This window comes from Silene latifolia, chromosome 8 (assembly GCF_048544455.1).
Source record: "Silene latifolia isolate original U9 population chromosome 8, ASM4854445v1, whole genome shotgun sequence".
NCBI classification, from domain to species: Eukaryota; Viridiplantae; Streptophyta; class Magnoliopsida; order Caryophyllales; family Caryophyllaceae; genus Silene; species Silene latifolia.
The window spans coordinates 91,569,541-91,589,626 of NC_133533.1; the positions used below are offsets into that span (position 1 = coordinate 91,569,541).

Sequence of the window (20,086 nt, forward strand, 5' to 3'; positions counted from 1 at the left end):
GGTAAAGAAATAGAACAATATGATAACGGAATAGTGGAAAACAAAACATTTATCGTTTTATTAATACTTGTAAACAAGTATAGCATTTACATAGTGACCTCTACCCAACTATGATAAATGATTCCAAGATCCAAATTCATATTAACTTGGGCACGGTAGGGCCGATTCATCCCTTATCAATATAACTCGGTGGATTAACTCTTTAATCGATTCTACTTTTAGAACTCTTGGTCGATAAAATTACTCTAATAATTATCTATAGCCCAAAACACATCCGACAAGGGCACGGTAGGGCCGATTCATCCCTTATCGAAAAACTTTGTTGAGTTCAATCCAAATTTCGAATAAATGTGTCCATGATCCAAATCCACATCAACTCGGGCACGGTAGGGCCGATACATCCCTTATCAACATGAATTCGGTGGATTAACATTCATCACCCACTTCCCCTACGTAACAAGGTTTGTACCCCGGTAGGGCCGAGTGCACTCCCTCGCGAAATAGGTTTTCATGGTTTCTACTATTTGGTAAGGCTATGTCTCAATTGATTGTTTTAGCGAGAGGTCATGTCAATTTATTATCTATCACGTTTTAAGTGAACTAAAGCGGTGAACTACGATAATTCTAATTGACACGGTCGATAAACTCGATAAAATAAGGATGCATGTTTTAGTTATGGCGATTTAGCGATGCATGTGACATAAAATAAAATGCAAGCATAAAGAAATAAATCCTAGTATGGCCTTTCCTAAAATAGAAAAACTATTTATCTATTACATATTCGGAAACCAACTCCATTGGTCCCTTAAACTTCGGTTGTGGCACGCATCTCGAGGTAACACCGTCTTTATGTATCGCCATTCTTGAAGAAATCCGTCTTTTGGAACTCCAGAATGAATAAAATTACATAATAAATTACATAATATCCTATTATACATTTGTAACTAAAATAAAATAAGTCTATTAAATTACAAAACGGTGATACGAGATCACAATAAAAATTACAACCGAATCGGTATTCCCATACATTTCGGGAAATACCAATTAAAATCTAAGGCCATACTAAGTAAAATTACATAATTCAAAATTACAAAAATTAAAATTATGACAATCATAAAGAAAAATGCAGCATTATAATATGTATGAACATGCTCAATTTTATGCTAAATCGCCTTTAATTAGCCAATATCATATATTACTCGGTTTTTACGGATTTGCGTGATTTCAACATTTTATAATCACAAAAATACATAAACTCATATTTATGCATAAGTTAATTACCCTAACCTTTTAGGACTCAAAATATAGTCTTCACTAATAATTTGACCATAATTAACCTTTATTTACAAAATTGTTCATAAATGGACCAAAATTACAAAAATAAGCTATTAAACTTCAAATAAATCACAAAATTTCAAATAAATTCAAAATTTGAAATTTAAACTCATGAACATTCTGGAAAAATTCCATGACACTCATAATGTTCAAAAACTTAGGTTAAAAATTTCGAAAATTTACCGGAAAAACAATGTTGCGGTTTATCGATTTTTAATAAAATAATCATAAAAACATGGAAAAATTATTTTCACTAACTTTTCAATTTTAGATCTGAAAAAGATAATAAAATGCAACATTAAACGTTTTTCCTAAGTCATAGATTATATTTTATTAATTTTCATTAATAATGTCACTATTTATGCCATTTTTCTTCAAAAATTCATAAATCATGCTAAAAGACTTCTTTATAGCCAATTATTTTACACACATCTTGTAAAATTGCATGTGACAACATATAAATTTTCTATGACCAGATTCGAAATTTAACTCTTATTAACCTATTTTTCTCTTAAATCCATATTTAATAATGAAAAATTCATTTTTCGAGCATAACAAGTGCAAAAATTATGAAAATTTCCAGGTTATCTCAAAATAATATATGTGACAACATATCCAAAGATCAACTTAAAATTCGAAGTATAGCTAATTTTCGACCAAAAATGACATTTTTACTCATAAAATCACATTTAAATGCCATTATTGTTAATTATGAACAATAAAAATCCGGAAAAATAACCAAAAAATCCTAAAACACTTTAGGACCAGAAATATTAACATGCATGTAATTATTTCGTGATATATCATAATAACACAAATTTTACAAGTTTTATTTTGTTATTCATATAACTCGGAAAAACTTTTAACCAATTTGCATGCAAACAACCGTGGCTCTGATACCAATTGAAGGAAATGTAGATTCATATACATATTTAACATACTCATATATGTCGAAATTAATTTGTCATAAAATTAAATGTGGATTTTATGCATGCAAACAATATAATAAAAAGAGAAGAAATCAAGTTCTTACATTGGATTTCGATTTAATGGGCACAAGAGAGATCACCTTTCTCTCTTGTTCTTGAGCTTTCCAAATGGAAGAACAAGGATTCAAGTGTAGAATCCCTCCCAAAAGCATATACCCAAGGAATACATCTTAAAGACTAAAAATAATGTGATCTAGTATTATTATTAGTCTTACTTAAAATATATGACACAAAATATTTTGTTCTCTCATAAATTTCGGTTGAGAGAGAAGAGGATTTTGTGATTTTATTTCTCTAGAAATCTCATAAGATGTAGAGAGCATTCTTAATTTTCTTACACTAGAAAATTGTTGTATTCTATGAATGAATGAATTAGAAAAAGAAAAACTCCTTTTCTTTCCTTAGGGTGGCCGAAAATATGGCCTAGGGTAGCATGCCCAATGCCTTTAGATTTTGCTCTTCTCAAAAGCTTAGGTTGGCATGCCTACTAGCTAGCTTTCATCATTGTGTTTATATTTAAACAATTAACACAATTTCCACTAACTCCCTCTTAATATTTCGGCACTTATAAAATGGAGAGTCCATTTTATATTTTGTCATTTGTCAATTTTGTCACATGTTACATGTTACATGACATGTTACAATGCAATGTATTTTTATCATATTAAAAATCAACGTATTAATAAAAATACGTCATATACAAAAATCGACTTAGTAATTCATAATTACTTGTACCAAAATATTTTACCAATTTATAAATCACAATAAATTGTATTTATAATAATTCATTCAATTCAATTGTTTCCTTAAACAATAATTTCATCTGAGCAATGATACAATTCGATTACTCAGACCGTATCTTATTTAATCATATTTACAATAAGTTACGTAAATTATACTCACAAAATCATCCGTCAATTTTAAGCAATTTAATTAACTCGTATCGGTATACGATTAATTAAATAATCAATTAAGAGTATTTCCCTATAGGTATGACCTAAGGGGATCAATCGATCACCACCGTCGACGACGACGATGTCAAACTCTAGTCGACCAATCATTACCGATATATGTTGACCAGTTGACAGTAAAATATTACATCCCACATGTATTCTTAAAATGAGATTTAATAATGATATTTAAATCATGTGATCGCACTATTGTTGAGGACACATTTCCCAACAAGAGCACTTCTATCTACCATTCCTTCTATTGTTGGAGCACTTCTCTCCACAAAAAAAAAGGGCAAAATGCACATGGTGCCCTGAGGTTTGCCATTTTGCACGATATACTCAAAATTTTGATTCGGAAAACTTTAAGAGGTCATAACTTGTGTTTAAGAGATTGGAATGTGACGGTTTTTTCTTCAAATCGATCGTCTTTTCGAGAACTATGATTTGGAAAAAAAAATTGTCGCATTTGTATCCCGTGGCTAGGAGTTTTTGTATGTCAAAGTTTTTTAGACCGAACAAACTTTGAATAACCATATCTCTTGGTAATGAATTCCAAACTCGATTTTTTTTTCAAATCGTAGTTCTCGAAAAGATGATCGATTTTAAAACCCGTCACATTTCGATCTCTTAAGTACGAGTTATGACCTCTTAAAGTTTTCCGGATCAAAATTTTGGGTATATCGTGCAAAATGGCAAACCTCAAGGGTACCATGTGTATTTTCCCAAAAAAAACTTGATAGAGCACTTCTCTCTACCTCTCAACTAGTTTTATACCCGTACAAAAAATGTACGGGTCGTAATACCAGGCGCTATTATTAGATACATGAGCATATAATTGAGCGTGATTAAGTGTTTAATACCGTAACAATATAAATAGTCATATTTGAAGATTTTAATATCAGATAATATACAACCGTATTTTATTAGAATTATATTAAAGGTATTTGACATTTAGACCCATTGAATGTATGTAAATTGCAATATTTTATGTAAATTGTGACATTTTAACTTACACAAAAACTCCAGAGAGACGGTCTCTCAATAGCGTTATTGAGAAACCTCTCACATGATGGGGTGAGAGATCCACTGAATTTCTTTTTTCCCTATTATATCTCCCACTAAATTAGTGGGAGACGATCTCTCATAATAACTATGTACTGTTTAACTTATGTTTTAACATAAGTAATTAAAATAGGAATAGGAGATATGAATAAAAATTGGGTTGAAGAGAGAGGGTAATTAAATATAATAGAAAACATGAGGGTCCCACATGTAGAAACTCATCAACCAATAAGAAGTCTTTAATAAATTTAGCTTCCCCCTTTTTTACTACTAAGAGAATAAAAATTCTCAATAGTTTTCCCTCCAAACTCCATCAACTCAATAAGAAAAGAAATGATATTTTCCCATTAAACCATTATCTTTAAGCATGATTTTTTCATTAAATTCTAAATTATAATTATATTGTTTCAATCAAAATGAAATAAAAGGAGTATAAAATTATAAAATTCAATATTGCTAATTTTTCTTAGAAAATGATTTGATACATACTTACATAGTTACATTGTATAAAATAATAAAATAAACTAATATTATTAGCTTCGCGAAAAAATTTCATTAAGAAAAGTTATAAAATGAAATAGTTTAATTTTTTTCCTCATATACATCAAAATACAATGAGGTGAAATATGAAAATATAAAGGTATAAATTTGGAATAAATAAGTAATAAACTAAAAAAGTAAAAACTCTATAACCACCGCGCATTATTGTGCGGGATCTATACTAGTTTATACTGTGTAGATTATGGTGCACTTCTCACCATTTTTTCGTTTTTTTAAACAATTCACCATCCTTCTCTCTCAATTTTTTTTGTAATGCGTAAATAAATCGCTACAAGTGATGTGTGGCTCACTTGTAACTTAATCAAAAAATTTGATTTTTTTTCTTTCAACATTTTTTATGATCGCCCCATTTCGGGAATCGAACCTGGCTACTTGAGTGGAGGTGACAATCGTGTCAATACTCTCTACTAAAGAGCTCTGATACCACATGATAAGCTAAAATATGAGGGAGAGTGAAATCATATGGAGACGTTTTAGGGGTGAACAAAAAGTGGCCCGGACCGGTCGGTCTCCGGGTCCCAAAAAATATGGTAACCGGTCTCCGGTCCGGTCCAGTCCGCTCCTGTCCACATTAAAAAAAAAAACTAAATTTGCTTTATAAATTAGTACCGGTCTGGTCCAAACTCGGAAAAAACCGGACTTATAGGGTTCCGGTCCGGTCCTGGTTTCCTTCTAACCGGTCTGGTCCTCGGTCTTGGGATATGTGGTTCATCCGATTCGGTCCGGTCCAATCTGGTTTTGGACAGGTGAACACCCCTACATTTTACTGATAAACGAACTCAATTATTAACGAATGCATTAACCATATTTTTCGCACCTAATTCGACATCAAACATGGTTCACTAATAAGCAAATACTCCCTCAAATCCGCTATTTTCTTCCCATTGTTTGTGGGCACGGGCACTAAGTAGATGAGTGGGGTTTGGTGATAGGAGAGAGGGATAAATAATTAGGAGTTAAATAATGAATTGTGGGACATAAACATTAAAGATGCTTATTTTCTTTAATTTTAGTTCTAACGACATGGTATTTGTTAATTTTTTTCAATTATATATTTTAATACCTGGTATAGTAAGAATAATTTTTTTTTGTCTAATATATGTAATATCTCAACTTTGTGCGAAATGTTGAACTGATAAGTTGTTATACGGTACGTGACAAATAGTGAGTAGCGACTATATATCTGCTAATCATTTGATTAATTAATCATGTGCTAAAAATATGTTTTAAAACATATATCAGCATGCTTTATTTAATATTTTGAAAGTTGGAATATTTTTAATCATTTTATATTATTAGAATTTGCTTTAAATACTAAATTTTAATAAAATTTCCCATCAACGGGTCGGGTCTTGACCCTAAATGTGTGGGTCATTATCGGGTTCACATTTTTTCGGGTCGGGTTCGGCCGGTTTATTTTCGGGGGGGAGGGTTCGATCGGTTTTTCGGGTCGGGTCATCTTTTGACCGGTCTAGGTATGGTCGAGGCAAAGGAGAGCGACAACCAAAATACGGACGAGCCGAGGGTGCCAAAGTCCAGCAGCAGGAAAAGGAGTAAGGACACTGGTCTAGAGTTTAGACCGATTGGAACTAATGGCATAGTTTCTAAGCAAGTATGGTAAAAACATCTGTCAGGGCAAAGGAATGCAATTACCAAACTATAAACAAGCCAAGGGACGCCGGTGTGGACCGACTGGAACAAAACGTTATTTCTTGAACTACACTTAGTTCCGCAGTACTAATCCACAATCAAAACTAATGAAATCGATGGCCTCCATCAAACTGATGACATAACAAAGCCAGAAGTAGGGGCTTACGGACTAGGGACTAATGACAAAGAATGAGAATCAGAAGTAGTTACTCTGTTGATAAAATGAAAAAAAAAACGTCTCTTGAAGCCCTAGAATGTATCGACAGAGGCACATAGCTGAATTTATGAACGATCAATTTCTGTAGGATACCTCCATTTTTAACCTTACAGAAAATGCTGATGCATCCACCTTGGATTAATTTTTCAGAGTACAAGCAGCACATTACCTCAATGTCTTTAAAGCCCCCCCCCCCCCGGTCATTTTCCAGGGCATAATCGTTAATACAGACAAACGAAACTGTACAGTGCAAATCGAACAACAAAAGAGCTTGATCAGAATCTACCTCCCTCATCAGACTGCGACTATTGCATTTTCTACTTGAATGATCAGAAGTTCAGAACCACGTACACTTTCAAAAATAGCATAATTCTCGCTCGAAGATTATCCTTTAGCTTCCACTTTTATCAGATACAAATTAAAGACCATGAGAAATAAAATCATCGAACTTGTTAGTTTATTTTATTTCAATACGACAGTCACTTGATGCCCTTGGAAGCTTCAACAAATTCTTCCTTATCTGCAGTTCTCCCCCCATAACATCAGAGTGAAAACATTCACGAACGATCAACTTCTTCAAGACTTTCGCATTTCTAAGAAGATGCCCTAGAAGTAATAACGAACCCTCATGACCACACAAGTCACACACTTCAATCACTTGAGCATGGCATGAAAAACCGATTAGCAAGTCACTTGGAGGTGATACTGGATCATAGGAGCACCAATGAAGACCCTAAAAAAAGACCATACGAATTAAAGAAGTGAGAAAATTCCTTAACCAATCCCTTAAAGAGTTAACAAAGGGTATTACTTAGTTAATGCTAACATGTTCAAAGACGACGTTTTTAAGTTGAAGAGATTTGTCAACACTAGTAGAAAAAGTCTCATTGACATCGGTTATTTTACCCCATTTACATCGCTTTTGTGGCGATGTTTCTGGGGGCGACGTATTTAGTATTTTTACCTTAACATCGGTTTTAGAACCGATGTAAATAGTATACAATTAACATCGGTTATAGGTGAAACCGATGTTAATTGTGTTTCAATTACATCGGTTTCTAAGTAAAACCGATGTTAATAGCATCTAATTTACATCGTTTTTGGTGTAGAACCGATGTATTATCAACTTATTTACATCATTTATTGACTAAAACCGATGTAAATAGGTATTTTTATTATTTATAACAAAAATACATTTGAGGCGTTTTTAATGGGGAAAACGCCTCAAATGAGAGCTTCAATCAATTAAAAAAAATTACATTTCCAAAACCCATAATGTATAAATATACATTGTTTTGAAATAAATATTTTTAGATTTACACATAAATAGATATCTGTAGAATACCTCTCACTAAATAATGACAATATTGATAGTAAGATACAAAATATTTTTAGATTTACACATAAATAGATATCTGCACGAGCTAATCCGTACAAAAGCCAAAGTTTAAGCCCTCCTCGCCTTGACAGTAAGTCAGCCATACACTTTCCGCTACCCAGCATGCTGAAAAATGGCAAGTAAGACAAAGAATCAAATATTCAGATCACGTTGATATTCGGATCGGAACCAAGTGAGATCCTTCCACAAGACATCTCCTGTTGTCAGAAGTTACTTATACAACTTAATTAAATGAAACTCTATGGAAGAAGCTCTAACTCGAGTTTCATCTAAGAACATAAACCAAGACTAATATGAAATTACAACGGTCCGAAACTACAATACTAGGATAACGGCGTCCAGGAAATCATGAAGAGTACTACTAAACCAAATTATAGACATTGACACTAAAAATTCTCTAAAGAGCATAATCAATCTAAATTATAAATATAAGTTAGAGACTCCTATTACATACCCTTCAGAGTCTAGTCACGCGCCAAGTCATATAAAACCATGTCAATTAACTTTGCTTAACTTTTTTGCTAGAGATAAAAGGATAAAACATAAGCTTACTAATAGAGGATCATATCAGACACACCACATTTCGCGCCGAATTCAGAAATGCTAAATCCTCAAATCCACATCATTTAAACAATCGCATTTCTAGATGTGACTCTCATCCCCATACTCTACATCATTTTGATAAGGAAATCATAAATCAAACAACCACTGAATTGAAACAGAAAATCAAATAACGAACAAGAAAGTGGAAATATAAAATGAACCCGCATTTCAACAGTTCCTCAGAAGCTCATTGCTCTATATACACCGTAAGAAAAATGGTGATTTAGCTAATGTTAAAGACTTATGCTAAAAATCAAGACCCCTTCACCTTCTTTGTTTTCCTAGATTGTGATGCTATCTAAAAAAAATTAATACGAGTAATAAAAAGTAAAAGGTTAGTAGAAGAAGGCAATTTCAAAGTAAAAGTGTAGTCTGTGGAAGGAAAATAAAAAGGAGATGAAGAGAAAATCGACTTTCGGGGGACACAAGTCGAGTTGGTGGCAATCAACGTTGACAAGTCTAACTCTTTGTCCTTATTTGATTCACTAATATAATCCTCTAATGGTTGAGCATGAGAAGAAAAAAGGAACAGTTCGTGGTCGAGCCACAAAGTTACGAACATGATATCAAGGGTGAGTCCAATTAAAAATTGGCGAGAAACGCTTGATAAAGTACTATGAAGCAACCAACATATATAAATGACCAATATCTCAAAACTAAACAAACAAATAGGCACGAAACTAAGGAAGCCAAGATAGATGCACACCAGATCGTCCGAAAGAAGAGAAGAAAGTTTACGCACATATTTCAACATCTCAAAATCGGAACCACCACAACCACGATCTCATCTTTATCTTCTATCTACGAGCTTCCTATCACTTAAGTCAAGTAAGAAGAACACATATACATGAACAACATTTTGCATTGACAAAAGAAGATCAGTATTAGAGACCTTGTACAATTAAGAAATCGGAAAGATTCTACCGGACCATCTTTATCTTGGAAGTCATTACGGTGTTGTTGGAAGAATAACAATGACTTGGAGGGCTATCTCACCGTTAGTTATCAAGACAAAACGATAATAAATAATGTATAGGGCCATTGGATGAGTATTGAAAAATACCTGTGAGGGATGTGAACCAATCATGACAAGAAGACTAAGAAAGACATGGCATGTAATATTTCATTTAGTGCATTAAGGCTTACATACACTTGCAAACTCGTCGATTTCGCGCGGAGAGAAAACAAGAGCAAGGAGGCGGTTTAAGTACTTATAAATTAAGAAACCAACCTCCAACATTGGTTCAGAAGTACACACATGAATCACTCACTCACTCACTCACCTTCCAACCCCATAGAACTATACGGAAGTAATACAAATTTTCATGCTACTAAACCTCTTCGATGTTCAAAGACAATAAAATGGCTCTAGAAAGGGAGGAAATTTGTCCTGCAACTAAGAATATGACATATGAAGATGAAAAACAAATTGATCATTATGTGGAATAAACACTCAATTTAAGGATTTGAGCACTAAAAACAAACAAAGTGAATATAAACACAAGATCTCAAAGAAATATTCAAAGACCATATACAACAAAAAAACTGCCTAACACTTAGAAATTGACAATATTCCACTTCACATAAACATATAAGCATAATAATTAATTTGAATTGAATCAAAATCTCGTAATTTGATAACCCTAACTAGCATATCCAATCAATTTAAGTTAAATGCTTCGAATCCAACAATAAATAGGCTATAATTATCATATCATAATACCGATTACAACAAAGAAGGATACGAAAGTAGCACCTAAGTTTGTCAAAATTTTCACCGAATAATATGAATTTCGAATAATTAAAGGAGACCTGAAAAGGAGAAGCGCAGTAGTGAGCAAGCACCGGCGAGGACCAACGGATTCAACGTTCATGGTCTCAGCAAGGCACAGTCATGCATCAAGCATAATATGTAAGAGTGTAAGACTATTAAGTTAGCTCATACACTCATACATTCCTATGACAGCCATGCATCCGATGAGCTTTAATTACAGATTAAACAACCCAAAAAGGGCGGTAAGAAAGACAAGAAAGCAAGCAGCTTAACAAGACATTGCAATATCGACAAGTTAAAAATAATAGGAAAATTCGTATTTTGTTTATAACATTATACCTGAAAATACTCAAACATGACATCTCGCTGAGTTGGAGGACAATTACTCAAGTTAGTGACATACGGCTCGTAAGTGAATGTGAACGAAAACCTTAGCAAGTCAACAATCCTCCGATCATCCCACCTGCAATTCACAATAACGGTATCCTCCTTAAAATGAAAATCAAAGTACCTTGATTGTAGGGGAGTCTAATTTTCAAGCAAATTTTTATGCAACTTGAAACACTGCTACAAAAGTAGACGTCACACGACTCACACCTCACAAAAAATCAACAATCATAATTATGCTGCTCATCTCGACAAAATAATTCTATTGCTTTCTAATATACAAAGGCCATTGCTGCGGTTTTGTCTCAACTTGGAATGTCAAACTGTTTTCTTAATTATACTGCTCATGTCGAGGAATACAATTAAATTCATGATTCAAAGCAATCACACGATATAAAGAAGATGGCCTTCAAGTATAAAACATGAAACTCCAATTAAAATCATGATCTATGCAGCACATATTAGAGAAGAAGTTACTGATAAAACATAAAAATAATCTTTGGAGTTTAAGTTTCAAGAGCATCAATTTCATATATGAATCATCTCCAAGCATACACAACTCCAATTAGTCATGAAATCACATTATTCACATCAACTCTTGACAGAGCCAACTCTCAAGCACTACACATCACACTCATTTCATAAAATGATTTGGTGTATTCTATAAAATTGATACAAGAAATGTAGTAAGGAATGACAATCTGGGATTGTTAACAAGTTGGAGACAACAGACATTAATGGTTAGATGCAGCTCGCATCATAAATCTAAAAACAATTAAGAAGAATCAATCAACTAAAAGAGTCCCGACCCATTTCGACTACCTTTGACTAGAAAGCAGCGGCTTGTAGCAAGAAGAATCAACCAACAAAAAATGAGTAATTTAGGAACCACATAATATAGAGTGAGATAGGAAATCTGACCGCAAAAATAAAGGAGGAGCAAGGCGGCGGACGGCGGAAGGACAGTAATGGGTGGGTCGTCGACGGACGGCGTCGTGGTGGGTCATAGGCGGCGGAAGTGAGAAAGAGAGAAGAAGGCCGAAGGAGGGAATGACAGGAAGTAAGAAAGATAAGGGGGAAGGACGACCTGGTGGTTGTTGGCGGTGGCGTGCCGGTGGTCGGCGTTGTGGCGGGAGGAGGAGGGTGGTGCCGTGGTGAGATAAAGGGGAGTGAATGTGAGTATCGATTTTTTTGATTTGGGGTTTAGGGTTTGTAAATGAGAGTGTAAATGGAGAGGCGAGGATGAGAAAGTGAAGGGTCGTCGGTCGTGGGAAAGAAGAGGCTAGGGTAGTTTTTGTCTATTAATTGAGAATGGTTTTAATTTACATTGGTTATTTAAAACGATGTTAATGATACACTTTTACATCGGTTATGTTAAAACTGATGGTACAAATATTTTTGTACATCGTTTTTTAAAATAACCGATGTAAGGGAATAAAACTCTACACGTTTTACATCGGTTTTTATAAGAATCGATGTTATTTATGAACATTTACATCGTTTCAACTAAAACCGATGTCTTTGTGGCGATGTCAATAGGACTTTTTCTACTAGTGCAAGCAAGCTTGTCACATATTTCTATGAATCATAAGGAATGTACCAAAGGTGTAATCTTGACAAGCTATGAAAATCGGGCATTTGCTCGTGATAAGCAAGCCGAAGAAGAAACTGTATGATAGTAGTGGTTTGTGTCGGTCTAAGAGGGTGATTTTATCACTCTCATGTCTTTTAATATGGGTCTTTAGGTATGTCTATCCTAATAATTGATAATTGGTTATGATTTGGTAATTTGTCCATTTTACCTCGGTTTTATACTTGATTTTAATGCACGGAACCCGAGGGTCGAGGAGAACCTTTCCACGGTCAAGACATGGCGCAAGCACCTCACATATGGCCAAATATCGAGCTAGGAGAAGTAAAGAGTGAAGATGAGAAGAACTTAGATCAATTGAAGAGATCAAGGAGCAAAGGAATTAAGAGCAACTTAATTCCGCAGCCTGCGCAGCCTGTTTGAGCGCAGCCTGCGCAAATGAGCAGCGTAGCTGCGCCCGATTGCGCAGGCAAGAGCAACTTTGGCGCAGCCTGCGCATCTCTGTTTTACGGGGCTCTCTAATTCGCATTTGGGCCTCTTAAGTGAGGATCTTTTTAGGTTTTCGTGAAGCCATATATATACCCAAGATTTGAAGACCTCTAGGACATCATCTAATCTCATATAATCTCATTCACTCTCATAACTAGGGGTTGAATCATGTAACATTTTAGAAGACTTTTCTACAAAAGTTGTAATCTTTCTTTGTTATTTGGGTTTTATAAAGACTATGGAAGGCTAATCTTCCACTACTTGGTGTAATCCATTTCAAGCTTTCATCTTTATCATTGTATTGACTCTCTAATCTCTACTCTTTCATTTATTTCAATTTCTATGTTTGAATGTCATGATGAATGTTTTGTTGTTGTGAGAAATAATTACCCTTGCCTCTATAACACTCATCTATTGCTTGAATGTTGTAAAGTTTCTTGCTTTTGTGATGTCTTGTTGAAGCAACTCATATTGTTATTATCTTGGTTTAAAGTATCAACCTTTGTGAGTAGAAATTGAATATGTCGTTGGGTTTGTTGGCTTAGACATACTCTTGTGATATTCCATTTACTTTCCTCTTAGTTTTACTCTTCATGCTCTTAGCTACAATTCATACATGGTTTAATGTTAGAATTTGTAGTTTAAGAAGGATTATCATTATTGGCTTAGATAGTGGTAATCATTTGCTTGAGGTTTGTTGTTGGGTAAATGAATTTAGAGAGAAAAGAGTCATACTTTCAGAAAAGGTGGAACTTGTAGGATTATACCAAGTTTCCTCTCATATTGTTGTTGTTTGCATAACAAGTGTTTGTTACTTTGTTTCATAAGCAAAATAATATCTCTTTCATCTTGTTACTTGTTTCCTCCATGCCAATTCTCCTCTTATGTGTTTTCAATTGTTATCCATTGTTATTATTCATAGTTTGTGCATAGTCTTGTGTTTTGTTCATTGTCATTAGTTTAATTCAAGCTTTAGTCTTAATCCCTTCTCTTGGGTTCGACCCTTACTTCCCTTTACTAATATTCTTAATTGCATTGTGTAGAGTCAAGTTTGGTTTATAAATATTTAATTTGGTAGAATAATTAGTTAACACGACACCTAGTTATCGCTCCACCAAATTTTGGCGCCGTTGCCGGGAAAGGGCAACATAGCTAAAAGCTTGAGTTGTGAAATACATGTTTAGTTGTTTTTATCTTCTTTTTGTTGTTAGAGGTAAGTGGAACTTCTAGTTTGTTTTGTGTAGTGTCAAAGTTTATGCCTAGTTCTCAACAAGGTGGTGAATTCACTCCCGTTGAAGAAGACTCATTCGGGGCATACTCTTGGTTGTTCACAAACCCGTGGTATCAAAGACATCAAAGGGAAGCCCAAGTTGAAGAAGAAACCGTTGAACCACTTTCGGTAAACCCCATTGAAGTAGAATACCCTCCGATGGCGAATGATACTAGAACTATTAGGGAGCTCCGGGCAAGGAATTATGACACTCAACCTCTTTGCATAGCCTACCCACCCATGGGGGCCAATGCCAATTTTGAATTAAAAGGCTACTTCATCCACAACCTTCCAAAGTTCCATGGACATGCGGGAGATGACCCGAATCGCCATCTTTCCGAATTTCATATCATGTGTGAAGGTGCCATTCCCCATGGTTCCACAGAGGATCAATTTAAGTTGAGAGCCTTCCCATTTTCACTACAAGATGCGGCAAAAGATTGGTTATTTTACCTTCAATCGGGTACAATCCGTACTTGGAAGGACATAAAAGCGGCGTTTCTTGCGAAATACTACCCCGAATCAAGACATAACCATGCAAAGAAAGCCATCACTTCTCCGGAGCAAGATGCAAGTGAGAGCTTGTATGAGTATTGGGAGAGATTCAATAAATTGGTTGCTCAATGTCCCTACCATGGTCTTAGTGGTGATGACCTTTTGGTCAACTTTTGTGATGGTCTTACTCAACAATACCAAATTATGGTGAATGCCGCTACGGGTGGTGGGGTTGACAACTATTCCGTGGCGGAGGCAAATGACATCATAGAAAGGTTGGCCGCTAGCACAAGGAACTATGGAAGAAGCCGGAGTCCAAGGCTATTAACTCCATTGAGACACCTTTTTCCTCCAACAACAAGCTTGAGAAAACCGTGGATGAGCTTACAAAAATGGTAGCTTAACTAGTGGGAAACAATCAAGGAGGAGCACAAGGGTCTAATTTACTCTAGGAACCCTAATGGGGGAGGGTATTACAAGTATGACTGTAATACCCAGGATATTCAAGGACTCTGTTGACCGACCCTGTTGACCAAGATAGACAGTAGGGATGAATGGGTGAGGGATCAGGCTTATAACATGAGCTTTATAGGATTGTTTACTCGACCTAGCAGAGGCTACTCGACCGAGTATCACATATACTCGACCGAGTAGAGCCTACTCGGCCGAGTACTCCAGTACTCGACCGAGTATGGCTGCTGTCAACGCGTTAATATAAAACGCAAGTTCGCGAGATTCATTTCATTTCCCATTTCCTCGATAATTCCTCTTTCTCTAACCCTAGCCTACCTCCCTCTCCTATCACCCCATCTCTACACACTCTCATAAATATAGTCTAAACCTCCACCATGGGAAGGACGGGATTCGCTTAGGAAGGATGGCGTGCGTGGTTGTCGTCTACGTCACCGTCGAGGCGCGTTGTTAGGTAAGTCTCTGCCTTGTGCCTCTTTTGGGTAGTTCATTGAGGATAGTTGTGTAATAGGAAGTGGGTATCATTGTAGGATGCGTATGGGAGTCCTGTTTGGCTGTGTATGGATGTCTTTCATGGTTTGTGACAAGGTAGGGTTTCTCCTACTCAGTACTGTTAATTGGTTGAGATTGTTATTGTTTCATAATTATTGTTATCTGCTGATCATCAGTGTTCGGGCATTGTTGTAAAGGTGTTGGTGTGGGATGTAGTGACAGCTGTGATGCTGTGTGTGTTGTGTTTGTGGTGAAGTCACTTGCGGGAGTGGCTTCACACCCTGGTTCGCCCTCCGTGGAACCCGCCACGGGAGGGGATGTGCACATTAAGGGACAGGGATTGTTAGTCGCTCGTTGATGAGCTGGACTAGGTGGGATGGGCCGCGGTCACCCACTGGCGGCGAGGATTACCTGTTGCGATGGGTAATCTGGCAGGGCTACACACGTTAGTGTGTAGTCGGATACTGTGCGAGATCGGGAGACTGGGTTAAAGGATGATCAGCTGGTTACATTGTTCACTTGTTTTACTTTTGATTAGTTAGTACTGACCCCGTGTTGTTTTGTGGTATCTGCGGTGATCCATTCGGGGATGGTGAGCAGTTGGCTTAGCAGGTACTGTTGCTTGTGGCTGCTAGGATTGAAGGGATCGAGTCATCACGCTACCGGTCTAGAAGTGTTGTAACACGAGTGTAGTAGTTCTTATCTTTACAGAGGGATGTATACCAAGTTATGTTGTATGAGATACATTAATGCATTATAATTGTTCTTTTATTGTCCTATTTGATCTACTTCCTCGGGAAACCGAGATTACCCTCAGACACGGGGATGGTCCTTGGTAAGGCATTCCGGTGTACGAGGGTGTTACAAAGTGGTATCAGAGCCGACGATTTTGGAACCTGAACCAATGAATCTAATGAATGTAGGGTGTCAATTAAAATGAACCTGGTGTATGTGCGTTGGGAGCCCCAGCCGATGCTAGATTTTGGGTGAGTAGGCGCCCTCATTTCAAAATCATGGCCCCATCAAACTTAAGCCAGACACGGGAAAAGGGTAGCTAGTAAGAGTCGTTGATTGCTTAGTGATGGTTGATTGTGTGCATCTATGTTTATGATAATGTGTGTCAAGGTGTGTGTGGAAAAGTTTAGAGTGGGTGATTGGATTGTGGCAATGTGTAAGCAGAGGTAAGTCAATTAATTTGTTTGACGATGATTGCGTTGTGTGATGATTGCTGTCTTGTAAATGTGGTTAAGGTGTGTACCTTGTGACTAGCGGAATGTGTGATGATGTTGTATAAGAGCTAAGTCTTGCAAGTACAGTAATTAATTGTTAAGTATGCTTAAAGGTGTAATGTAATCGTTTCATAGCAAAGTGAGGAATGAAGGTAGAAATGATGATCGAATTGGTAATGGATGTACAAAATTTGTGTTGATGTGTGTTTTTGTGGTAGGATAAGCTCTAACAGTGACGAGCCGATTGCACGGAACTCGACCGAGTAGACGATACTCGGCCGAGTATGAAGGTGCTCGACCGAGTGTCTATTTTGTGACAATTAAAATCGCTACTGTCCTTGAAAACTCGACCGAGCAATAGGAATACTCGACCGAGTAGTCGACACTTGGCCGAGTATGCCCAATACTCGACCGAGTACTGTTTTATCGGGACTTAAGCGGGTTATACAAAAACCCTATTTTCGTCCCATTGTTTCTTATTTCCGCCTCCCATCTTCACATCTCCTTCTCTCTAAAACACCATACCCTTCCTTTCTCAAGCTCTTGGGTCAATTCTTGGTGGCTAATTTGTTTTCTCTTGCTATAAACTAAATTCAAGGTAAGGTTTCAATTCGATTTCTTCCTTTGTTTTCAAAGTTATGGTATAATTTTGTCAATACTTCGAATTTTCATCTTGGGTAACTGAAATTAAGCCTTCCTCTTGTTATTTCTTGGATTTAATTGTGTATAAATCTTGATTATACACTTATTTGAACAATTACATGGTTTAAAGTTGGATTTCGAATTCTAGGGTTTGCTAAAAACAAACTACCTCTATTTTGTTGATTAGTATTTGGTTTGAGACAACTTGAAGCTGGTAACGATGTAATGAGTAAAGTATTTGGTGATTTCTGATAAAATTTGTCTTAAAAGTTCGTCACAAAATTTGTTTACCATTGAAAAACAGTCCGTCTTTTGCGGTAAGTGTTGGTGTGTCAATCTCTTTGTTAAAGCTTGTTTCCTTGCAGCATGGTGAAAACAAGAGGCCTACCCAACAAGAGGACCCGTCCTAATGTCCAACTTGAGATGGGTCAGTCAAGCAGTGGGCCTGTAGTTCCACCGGTGGAGGCATATCCATCGGTAGTTTTCTCTGATTTCAAGCAGCGCAAAGCCTTTGTAGCCTTGATGAAGCGTTCTTTCCGACCTACTCGGTGTGTGAACCCCGAGATTTTAGAGACCTTGGGGATTAGGGGAGATATAGTTCATATGTTTGAGATTTTGGGAATGGAGGGGTTATATCACTTGAGCAAGAAGTCCTACCCCCATCTGACCTTAGAATTCCTGAGCTCATATGAGTATGATAAGAAGGAGAAGACCGTCTCCTTCTGTCTCATGAATGAGGATCGCGAGCTGACTTTGGATGAGTTTGCGGGCCATCTGGGTTTGGAGGAGGAGGGGACGGGATACCTGGGTGATGTTGCTAAGAATAGTGGTGCCCCTCTTTACCTTCCTTTCTTGACCGGCCGACCTGCCCCTAGTGCCAGTGCTATGCTGATTAATGATGTGCAGCATGTTTCCCTTCGTATGTTCCTGAGGATGTTTACTTGTTTGTTGTATGCGAGAGATGATGTGAGTAATCTTAATTCCCATGAGGTCATGTTACTTATGTCTTACCTTAACTTGCACCGTAGGAAGCCGGTTTATTATAGTGCTCCAGGGATAGTATGCTCTAGTCTGGAGCGTATGGCACAGTCTGAGACCTGACACATTGCTTGCGGGGTCATAGTGACCTGCCTAGCTTAGCGACTGGCTGATTTTGAGGCCCCATCTCCTGAGGGGGATGAGTATGTGGAGATTGTTCCTACCATGGACGCCCAGTATTGGCGTCAGAATAGGTGGTTGAGGAAGTTGGATGACGGGTCTCATGCCTGAGGGTGAGGGGATCTATGTGGATGGTACTTCCCCGACCCTGCCCATCTCCCTGTTGTTGACCATTTGGCTGAGTGGGAACCCTGTGCTATACCTAGGCCTGAGCCCCAAACCTATCTGATTGATCCTACCATTCTTTTGGATCTACCTGAGCCGGTCATCGTGCCTGAGGGACAGCAGCAGGCACCTCCCCCACCTCGAGAATGCCGTAGAGTCAGGCAGACTAGGACTGACCCGGTCGTACCTGAGCCCTCCTACTCCGCCCCTGATTTCTACCCTTACCAGTACTCGCCTTACCCCACAGTTCATGACCCCAAGATGCAGCCGAGTGACTTGGCTGAGCGAATCTCCACTACTTTGGTGCTCCGCAACATGCATGAGATGGCCCATAACCAGGGCATAGGGACACAGCTAGCACAGCCTGTCTGGTGGAGAGGACCGGGAGTGGACACGGGAGTCTTCCACAGCTACGGAGTTGATCCTGGATACTGGAGGCCACCGGAAGAGACAGAGTTTGGCTGCCTCGCGGGACCATGGGGAGCTAACTATGGCAGCCAGCTAGGAGGGGATTACTCAGCAGCAGCAGGCTTTCCAGGAGCGGGTAGTTCAAAGTGCGGTACTTCAGTGCGGTGGTGACGATAACATGGAGGATGGTCCTGGCTTTTGACCCTTTTGTTATATTTCTTGGATTAGTTCTTTTGTGTGGGATTAGTTTCTTTTGCGTTGGATGTTATTTTCGGGATTTATTATTTACTGTTGGATGACTGTACCCGGCCATAAGGCCGTTCTATACTATAGCTTATCGTGTGGAGACGTGTTGGATTTGGTTATACTTGTCTTTGCGGTTGTAAATTTGGTTGCAGGTAAGTTCGTAGAAGGCGTCAGGTTGAATTACATGCTCTCTGTCTGTCATAGCTCGACCGAGTATAGACACTACTCGACCGAGTAGAGCTTACTCGGCCGAGTATACAATTATAATCGACCGAGTAGAGTTTACTCGACCGAGTAGACACTCATACTCGGCCGAGTATTACTGTTACAGGAACCGTATGTGTTTGATAATTATGAATTGTCAGGTTTATGTGAACATTGGTATGATTGAGTGTGTGGTGCTTCATAGTGTCGGTTAGTGTAATCCATTGTCCAAAAGATGGACTTTGATCACGCCACAGGTATGCAATTGCTTGGATAACATATCAATTTATGAATGT

General features: G+C 37.3%; 1 protein-coding gene and 1 long non-coding RNA gene across 2 annotated transcripts in view; both read right to left on the minus strand.

Annotated features, from left to right (window-relative positions):
- Nucleotides 1-20,086, minus strand: part of LOC141597075 (F-box protein At4g22280-like) — a 218,174-nt gene that overhangs the window by 126,661 nt on the left and 71,427 nt on the right. The window lies entirely within an intron of this gene.
- LOC141594597 (uncharacterized) lies at nucleotides 10,575-12,218 on the minus strand. The gene is made up of 3 exons (XR_012522223.1): nucleotides 11,852-12,218; nucleotides 10,883-11,006; nucleotides 10,575-10,751 (listed from the first exon to the last, which is right to left on the minus strand). It is a non-coding gene; the product is annotated as an uncharacterized LOC141594597 (long non-coding RNA).